Source organism: Pan troglodytes, chromosome 18, assembly GCF_028858775.2.
Source record: "Pan troglodytes isolate AG18354 chromosome 18, NHGRI_mPanTro3-v2.0_pri, whole genome shotgun sequence".
NCBI lineage: Eukaryota > Metazoa > Chordata > Mammalia > Primates > Hominidae > Pan > Pan troglodytes.
In genome coordinates, this window is record NC_072416.2 from 45,816,520 (window position 1) to 45,826,491 (window position 9,972).

A 9,972-nucleotide genomic window follows, 5' to 3' on the forward strand; every position below is an offset into this window, starting at 1 on the left:
CTTGGCAATACAAGGCATGCAATGAATGGTCTAAGGGGGAAATAAGCAAAATGATGCGGTGTCTAAAGGAGAGAGCAGTCATTTTTTTCTTGTTGAGAATCAAAGAAGGGTTAACCAAGAAGGCGGTATTTTAATCTGGCAGTCAAAACTGGAGGCCACCATCTGAGTCTAGCCTATAGATGTGTGGTAAAGCAAAGGATGCTACTTGTGTAAGGTAACACATCAAACAAGCATGGGGGTTATATGGGAAAACTCTTTGCTAGATGTTTGTTGTGATGGGAACTGTACAGGGCACATGAGAGGTTGAATTTGGAAGATAGGCCAGGACTAGATTATGGAGCAAGTTGCCAAGAAATGTGAATTTTCTTTCTTATTAAATATATGCCACAATGGGATCCTTGTGGGATAGAACTGTCCTGTGTCTCTCTAGCCCTTCTCTCCAGGAGAACACTGAAGAAGGATGGAGGTGAAATCATCAAAATACTCATGAGTCATTCCTGCTTATTTGGTGACAGTATTATGTGCCAAGGGGTGGTTATCGTTACAGGACTAGGAGGACTCTAAGAGGATTAGCAGATGATATATTTTTGTGTGGTTAAACTAAGAAACAAGCACATCTTAAATGATACATTATTGGGAATAGAGTGTATTGTGTGTGAGCTTCATTTTATACACAACACACAGATAAGAATTCCTGAAAAAGGCAGCTCTAAACTATGGCTGCCTCAGAATCACTAACAGCGGCCATCCTTCTTCTTGCTGTACTCCAACCAGCCAGACTCTGTTTGCCTTGCTCTGAGTACTGTAGGTTGGAAGGATTCCATCTTTAGTCTTCACTTTATTTTCATCTAATATGCCAATTATGGGTCTTGCTGATCTGTTCATGGGCAGTTTTCCAGAAGGCCTGTCTCACTTTGTATAGATTAAATCAATTATGCCGATTCTATTCCATTGACAAAACATGGAGGACAATTATTATTCAGGTTCTCCACTTCTAATTCCTGATTTGGATCTACAGCTTGTTCCAGGAATCATCCCTCTTCTTCTTGTACCGTCTCTATCTGGACACAGATCCTGGAGTTATTTTTCTCTCCCTGCCTGAGGAAAGATGAATTTAGCATTCCCACTTTGGAGTCATCACAGAATTGTTTGAATGCAAAGCTCTATTGGCTACATCTTGCTATGACAGAGCCTTAGCTGTCACTGAACTTTTCCAAGAATGTGATGAAACCATTGACCTAGAGCCTAGAGACCTGACCTTCAGCCCTGACTTTGCCAGTAACTTTCTCGGGTGGACTTCTGTGGATTGTATCCTTAGCACTGATTCTCTTCTCCCTTTCACAATGGCATCCAACATTTCTCAGCCATTAGATTTTGGTGAACTGATCCTACCTCCTGTTCTAAGGCAAAGTCCTGTTTTGCTTAAGCCAATCTGCACATCCCATTCCAACGGCTACAGTGTTGGGTTCAGAGATGTACTATGTCCCAGGGCAGGTGAATCAAGCCAATGAAGCTAACTTCTGGAGCTTCAATTGAGTTGCTGAGGAAAATGGAGTCCTAGCAAGGAAGCATGTAAGATGCCTTAATGCCCATTTTGGTTCTACAATGGGAGATCCAGAGGGAGAGAAAGAGAGACAGAGGGAGAAAGAGAGACAGACAGACAGAGAGAGAGAGAGAGGAAGAAGAAAGAGGAGGAAGTGAGGAGAAGAGAAGAGAAGAGAGGTTGGCGGGAGAGAGAGACTGACTTAATCCAAATCTTAGTATTGGGGTCCCAGATCAAGTCTGATCTAAAGCTAGATATACCTCTAGACTGTTCAATTATATGAACTAACAGATTCCTTTTGGTGTAAGCCTGTTTGGATTGAGATTTTAATTCTTGCAACCCAAAGCATATGAACTGTGTGGTGTTTGGTGAGCTACTTTCCCTGTCTGAACCTCAGTTTCCTCATCTGCTGCACAAGAGGCTGGGCTGGCTAAGGTCATTTCCAGGTCTGAGATTCTGAAACTCTTTGGTTTTTGCCCCCATTTCTTTATAGTGTACCTGGTGTTTTACCTGATAAGAACAAAAAAAGGAAGTATGAGTTTAGACTTTCTCACCATATTGTAGACTGTGGTAGGAATGCATCAGGAAAGGCCACTCTGAGGAAAAGATTTTTTATTTAGGCCTGAAGAATGAGAGACAATAAGCATGGCAAAACATGATGGGTACATTCCAGGAAGTGGGAGAAGCCATTTGTAAATGGATGATTTGGGGACAGGTTGGCTTCACTGCAAGTCATAATTGGAAAAGCAAGCATCTATCCAATCTAGAGGTGCACACACCCATTCCTCTCCCGCGTCTAACTTTATAAAGATTTTCATTTCCCTCATGTAAGCACCTTGTATTTCTATTGTGAATGCAAATTCCTTGAGCATGGAAGTTGTGTCTTAATCAGCTCAGTGCCTCCACAGTGCCTAGCATGATGCTCTGCCAGCACACAGTGGGGATTCCAAGTGGCAGAACAGGGTGAGTAAGGTCTCAAAAGTGGTAGACAGCAAGACAAGCTTTGACAATGAAAAGGAGACCGAGCTGGCTGGAGTGAGGACTTAGTTGGGAGACAAGAGGAAAGGGGTCTACAAAATTATGTTTGGAGAGCACCTCAAATGCCAAGATAAGGTATTTAGGCCATAAGATACTTTTATAGAGGGCATCAAATAATAAGATAATCAGAGGACACATCTGTGCAACCAAAATGCATTCAGTCTCTTTAACAATCCAGGCCATTGACAGACCATTTGGCAATGGAGATTTGTGTGCGCTGAAAATACATTATGCTCTGGAAACAGCTTGGGAGGTTTCTGGCTTCTGTTTTTGGCAATCTTCCAAGAATAATCAATTATATATTTAGGCCCATTCCCCTCACTGGTGTGGACAACCACGGTACTGGTAAGAGGGCTAATTCGTGGTAGGGATGTGGCACATTCAGACAGTTACTGGGGTGGACCCAGAGCAAGCCAAGCCAAACATTGCTTGGCTCCCCCGACCAAAGACACACACATACATGCATACATGTACACACATACACAAACACACATATACACACAAACACACACTGCATCTAGCATCTCTTATTATCCAAATGCTCATGGGGACCTGGAATCTGAACATACTGTGAACTACTCTATCAACTCAATGTTTCCACAATAACAAACTCATTCTTTTTCTTCCTCAACCCTGATCTTCTTCCTGACTTATGCATTTCTATTTCCCTTCTTTTTCTAATAAGACACCAACATCTTCTCAATCTTCCAGGCCTCAAAATTTAGTGTCATCTTAGATGCCACCTGCTGTCACTGCTCCCTCATCCAAACAGTCTCCAAGTCTTGCCAATTTCATGCTCATCATCTTGTGTTTACTCTGATAAGGGCTCTGATAATTTCACATTTGTAATTTCATTGAAACTTACCTGAATAAGTATTAAAATTGTTAGAGTAGCCTTCATTTTTGAAACAACTTGAAACTTACGCAAAGCTGTAAAAACAATACAAAGACTTATTTCCTCTTGAACCATTTAAGAGTAAGTTACTAATATTATGCTCCATTACCTTCAAATAATTTAGTAACCACAGTAACCACAATACAACAATAAATTCAGGAAATTAAAATTGATACATTACTCCAGTCTAATCTATACTCTCCCAGTCCATGTCTTGACTTTTTCTGTTTCCCCAATTTTTCTTTTAAGTTAAAATACATACAACATAAAATTTACCATCTTAGATGTCTTTTCCTTTTAATAGAATTATTTAAAGAGCAGAAGTTTTAAATTTGATAAAGCCCAGTGTATCGAAACAATTTTTATGGATCATGCTTTTGGTATCACATGTAAAAAAATCTTTGTATAACCAAGGTCACAAAAATTTTCTTCTAGAATTTCTTGTAAAAGTTTCATAATTTTAGGTTTTACAATTTGGCCTATAATTCAATCAAAGAACTATGATTTATTCATTGAATTACATTTTTACCTCTGTCAAAAATCAACTGATAGGGGTGAGATCAGCAAGATGGTGGACTAAGAAGCTCAACATCCTTATTCCCTTACAGAGATCCTGAAATAATAGCAATATTGGATGAAAATACATTTCTGAGTATTCTGGAAACCATTTGGGAAGCTACAGGACCCAGGGAAATGCACAACCAAGAAAAAAAAAGCTGAAAAGTGAAGGAAAGTTGAAGGCATTTTGCTCACTCTAGCTTCTCTTCCCACTTGGTGCAGTGTAGCACCACTGGGAGGAAACCTCCCAATTACTGGCTCCTCCCTTGGGACAGGAAGAAAAGAGTAGAACTTGAATTCAACATTCTGGCTTATTGGGGGCCCCTTGAGGGACTGGTTCTGTTTCTCCTAACTTGGAGTGCTAATGGCAGCAGTTTAGATACCAAGGATAGATTAGATAACAGGTTGGAGGCCACAGTGAAAATAGAGGCAAACACTGCAGCATGTTAGCAGCAGGGAGTCTGCAGTTCCACTGACAGGCATTAGGGAAGCAAGAGATTATGGTCACAGGAATATAATAGAAATGGAAACCAAAAGCTCCTGAGAAGAAGCAGGGGCAAGCTTGTAAGGGAAAATAAGACAGCTAAAAGCAGCCATATATACTGGAATAAAAAACACACTCACAAGTACAAAGAAGACATATGACCGGAAAATGTTTGAGAGGTCTCAGAGCCTCTAGCCAGACTCATTGGCGAAGGTCTTTTTCTGCACAAAGCCAGCCTATAAAGACTGGGAGAGGTAGGTGTTTATTCAAATCCCCAAATATCAACAAAAGATCACAAGACTTACAAAGAAACAGGGAAACATGACTCAATCAAAGGAATGAAATAAATCTTTGGAAATGAACACTAAAGACATTCAGATATCTGAATTATCTGACAAAGCATTTAAAATAACTGTCAGTGGTTTTAGAGGTGTTCAGCCATATAAAAGAGAACATAGACAACGAGAAGAAATCAGGAAAAGGATGTATGATAGACTAGGAATATCAACAAAGAGGTAGAAACTATGAAGAAGAACTAAAGAGAAATTCTGAAGTGGAAAAATACAATAACTGAGTTGAAAAGTTCACTAGAAGAGCTCAATAGCAGACTTAGTCAAGCAGAAGAAAGAATCAGTGAACTTCAGCACAGGTCATTTGACATTTTCAAGTCATAAGATCAAAAAAAAAAATCACAAAAACCACAAAAGAATGGAGAAAAGTGAAGAGAACCTAAGGGAGTTAAGGGATGCCACCAAGTGGACCAATACAGGCATTATGAGAGTTCCAGAATGAGAAGAGAGAAAAAGGGGAGAAACTTATTTGAAAAAAAGATGGCTGAAAACTTCCCAAATTTGAGGAAATAAATGGATATGCAATTCCTTGTTATCCCAGCACTTTGGCAGGCTGAGGTTGGTGGATTGCTTGAGCCCAGGAGTTCAAGACCAGCCTGGGGAGGATTGTGAGACTCCATCTCTACAAAAAAACACAAAAATTAGCCAGGCATAGTGGTGTATGCCTGTGGTCCCAGCTACTTAGGAGGCTGAGTTGGGAAGATCACTTGAGCCCAGGGGGTTGAAGCTGCAGTGAGCTATGATTTCATCCCTGCACTCCACCTAGGTAACAGAGTGAGACCCTACCTCAAAAAAGAAAAAAAAAAGAACAAATTCAGGAAGCTCAACAAATTCCAACTAGGATAAGTTGAGAGAGACCCACACTGAGACACATTCTAATCAAATTGCCACAGGTGAATCATAAAGAGAGAATCTTGAAAGCAGTAGCAAGAGAAAAGTGGCTTACAATGTACAAGGGAGCCTCTATAGGATTATCAAGTTATTTCTCAGCAGAAACCTTACAGACCAGAAGGCAGTGGGATTCAAACTGCTGGGGGAAATAACTTGTTGACTAAGAATAATTGATATGGCAAAACTGTCCTTCAAAAATGAAGGAGAAATTAAGATTTCCCCCAATAAACAAAAGCTGAGGAAGTGTATTACCACTAAACCTGCCCTACAAGAAATGCTAATGAGTCTTCTAAGGTGAAATGAAAGGACACTAGACAGCAAGGTGAAGACAAGTGAAAATATAAAGTTATCTAGTAGAGGTAAATATATGGACAAATATAGAAACCTGTATCATTGTAATTTTGGTGCATAAATCTACCTTAAATTCTTGCAGAGAAAGTAAATTATTGTATAGAATTTTAAAAACAAAAGCATAAAATAGCTATAAAATACATGAAATAAAATAAGATTAGAAGAAAACTACCTCAACATAATAAAAGCCATTTATGAAAAATTCACAGTGAACATGATACTCAATGGTAAAAGAGTGAAAGCTTTTCCTCTAAGTTCAGGAACAAGGCCAGGATACCCACTTTTGCCACTTCTGTTCAATGTAGTTCTGGAAGTTCTATCCAGAGCAATGGGCAAGAAAAAGAAACAAAAGTTATCCAAACTGGAAAAGAAGAAGTAAAATTATTTCTGTTGACAGATGATATCTTATATGTAGAAAACTTTAAAGATTCCACAAAAAACCTGTTAGAACTAATAAACAAATTCAGTAAAGTAGTAGGATACAAAGTCAATACACAAAAATCATTGCATTTCTATGTGTGAACAATGAACAATATGAAAAGGAAATTACAAGAATAATTCTATTTACAATAGCATAAAAACAATTGGGAATTAACCAGGGAGGTGAAAGATTTGCACATTATAAACTATAAAACATGGTTGAAAGAAATGGAAGAAGACATAAAGGGAAATATATCATATGTTCAAGGATTGGACAACAATATTTTTAAGATGTTACTCTACTTCAGATAATCTACAGATTGAATGAAATCTCTATCAAAATCTCAATGACTTTTTTTCAGAAATAGAAAAGTATATTCCAAAATTTTCATGAAACTTCAAGGGATTCTGGACAGCCATAACAATCCTAAGAAAAAAAATACAGCTAGAGGATTCATATTTCCTAGCTTCCAAACTTACTAAAAAATTATAGTAATTGGCCAGGTGTGGTGCCTCATACCTATAATCCCAGCAGGGAGGCTGAGGTGTGAAGATCACTTGAGCTCAAGAGTTCCAGATTAGCCTGAGCAACATGGCAAAACCCTGTCTCTACAAAAAAAAAAAAGAAAAAAGAAAAAAATACAAGAATTAGCTGGGCATGGTGGTGTGTGCCTGTGTCCCTGCTACTCAGGAGGCTGAGGTAGGAGTATCACCTGAGCCCAGGGATGTAGAGGATGCAGTGAGCCATGATTGTACCACCTCACTCCAGCCTAGGTGACAAAGTGAGACTCTGTTTCAAAAAAAAATAATAATCAAAACAGTGTGGTACTGGCATAATGACAGACATATAAGCCAATATAATAAAACAGAAAGCCCAGAAATAAACTGGCCAGATGATGATCAGGGTGCTGAGACCATTCAATGGGGAATAGTCTTTTCAACAAATTGTGCTGAGAAAACTGGTTATCTACACACAAAAGGATCAAGTTGGACCTTTACCTAACACCATACACAAACATTAACTCAAAATGGATGAAAGATCTAAATATAAGACCTACAACCATAAGACTCTTAGGAGAAAACATAGGGCAAAATCTTTACTACATTTGATCTGGTCATGATTTCTTGGAAATGACCTCAAAGACACAGGTAATGAAAGAAAAAAATAGACAAATTAGGCTTCATGAAAGTTTTTAAAGATTGTGCATCAACAATGGTTGAACTAGTTTACAGTCCCACCAACAGTGTAAAAGTGTTCCTATTTCTCCACATCCTCTCCAGCACCTGTTGCTTCCTGACTTTTTAATGATTGCCATTCTAACTGGTGTGAGATGGTATCTCATAGTGGTTTTGATTTGCATTTCTCTGATGGCCAGTGCTGGTGTGCATTTTTTCATGTGTTTTTTGTCTGCATAAATGTCTTCTTTTCAGAAGTGTCTGTTCATGTCCTTCGCCCACTTTTTGATGGGGTTGTTTGTTTTTTTCTTGTAAATTTGTTTGAGTTCATTGTAGATTCTGGATATTAGCCCTTTGTCAGATGAGTAGGTTGTGAAAATTTTCTCCCATTTTGTAGGTTACCTGTTCACTCTGATGGTAGTTTCTTTTGCTGTGCAGAAGCTCTTTAGTTTAATTAGATCCCATTGGTCAATTTTGGCTTTTGTTGCCATTGCTTTTGGTGTTTTAGACATGCAGTCCTTGCCCATGCCTATGTCCTGAATGGTAATGCCTAGGTTTTCTTCTAGGGTTTTTATGGTGTTAGGTCTAACGTTTAAGTCTTTAATCCATCTTGAATTGATTTTTGTATAAGGTGTAAGGAAGGGATCCAGTTTCAGCTTTCTCCATATGGCTAGCCAGTTTTCCCAGCACCATTTACTAAATAGGGAATCCTTTCCCCATTGCTTGTTTTTCTCAGGTTTGTCAAAGATGAGATAGTTGTAGATATGCAGCGTTATTTCTGAGGGTTCTGTTCTGTTCCATTTATCTATAAGAAGTCAGTGTGGTGATTCCTCAGGGATCTAGAACTAGAAATACCATTTGACCCAGCCATCCCATTACTGGGTATATACCCAAAGGACTATAAATTGTGCTGCTATAAAGACACATGCACACGTATGTTTATTGTGGCACTATTCACAGTAGCAAAGACTTAGAACCAACCCAAATGTCCCACAATGATAGACTGGATTAAGAAAATGTGGCACATATACACCATGGAATACTATGCAGCCATAAAAAATGATGAGTTCATGTCCTTTGTAGGGACATGGATGAAATTGAAAATCATCATTCTCAGTAAACTATCGCAAGGACAAAAAACCAAACATCTCATGTTCTCACTCATAGGTGGGAATTGAACAATGAGAACACATGGACACAGGAAGGGGAACATCACACTCTGCGTACTGTTGTGGGGTGGGGAGAGGGGGGAGGGATAGCATTAGGAGATATATCTAATGCTAAATGATGAATTAATGGGTGCAGCACACCAACATGGCACATGTATACATATGTAACTAACCTGCACATTGTGCACATGTACCCTAAAACTTAAAGTAGAATAAAAAAAATTGTGCATCAAAATACAATATAAACAGAGTAAAAAATCAACCAATAGACTGGGAGAAAATATTTGCAAATCATATATCTGATTGTCAGGCCTCGGAGCCCAAGCTAAGCCATCATATCCCCTGTGACCTGCACCTACACATCCAGATGGCCAGTTCCTGCCTTAACTGATGACATTCCATGACAAAAGAAGTGAAAATAGCCTGTCCCTGCCTTAACTGATGACATCATCTTGTGAAATTCCTTCTCCTGGCTCATCCTAGCTCAAAAGCTCCCCTACTGAACACCTTGTGACCCCCATCCCTGCCAGGCAGAGAAAAACCCCCTTTGACTGTAATTTTCCTTTACCTACCCAAATCTTATAAAACGACCCCACCCCATCTCCCTTCACTGACTCTCTTTTCAGACTCAGCCCGCCTGCACCCAGGTGAAATAAACAGCCTTGTTGCTCACATAAAGCCTGTTTGGTGGTCTCTTCACATGGACGTGAGTGAAATCAAGTGAAATTTGGGCCGTGACTCAGATCGGGGGACCTCCCTTGGGAGATCAACCCCCTGTCCTCCTGCTCTTTACTCCATGAGAAAGATCCACCTACGACCTTGGGTCCTCAGAACAACCAGCCCAAGGAACATCTCACCAATTTTAAATCTGGTAAGTGGCCTCTCTTTACTCTCTTCTCCAACCTCTCTCACTATCCCTCAACCTCTTTCTCCTTTCAATCTTGGTGCCATACTTCAATCTTTCCCTTTTCTTAATTTCAGTTCCTTTCCTTTTCTGAGACAAAGGAGACGCATTTTATCCGCGGACCCAAAACTCTGGTGCTGGTCACGGACTCAGAAAGACAGTTTTGCTTTGGTGTTTAATGCCTGCCTGATTA

At 39.4% G+C, this 9,972-nt stretch overlaps 1 long non-coding RNA gene across 1 annotated transcript in view; it reads left to right on the top strand.

Moving 5' to 3' along the window:
• LOC129137462 (uncharacterized) overlaps positions 1-9,678 on the top strand; it is a 114,393-nt gene extending 104,715 nt beyond the window's left edge. The window contains exon 3 of the long non-coding RNA XR_008540037.1: positions 9,502-9,678. This is a non-coding gene — a long non-coding RNA (uncharacterized LOC129137462). The remainder of the gene's footprint in view (positions 1-9,501) is intronic.
• Positions 9,679-9,972: the final 294 nt, after the last annotated feature.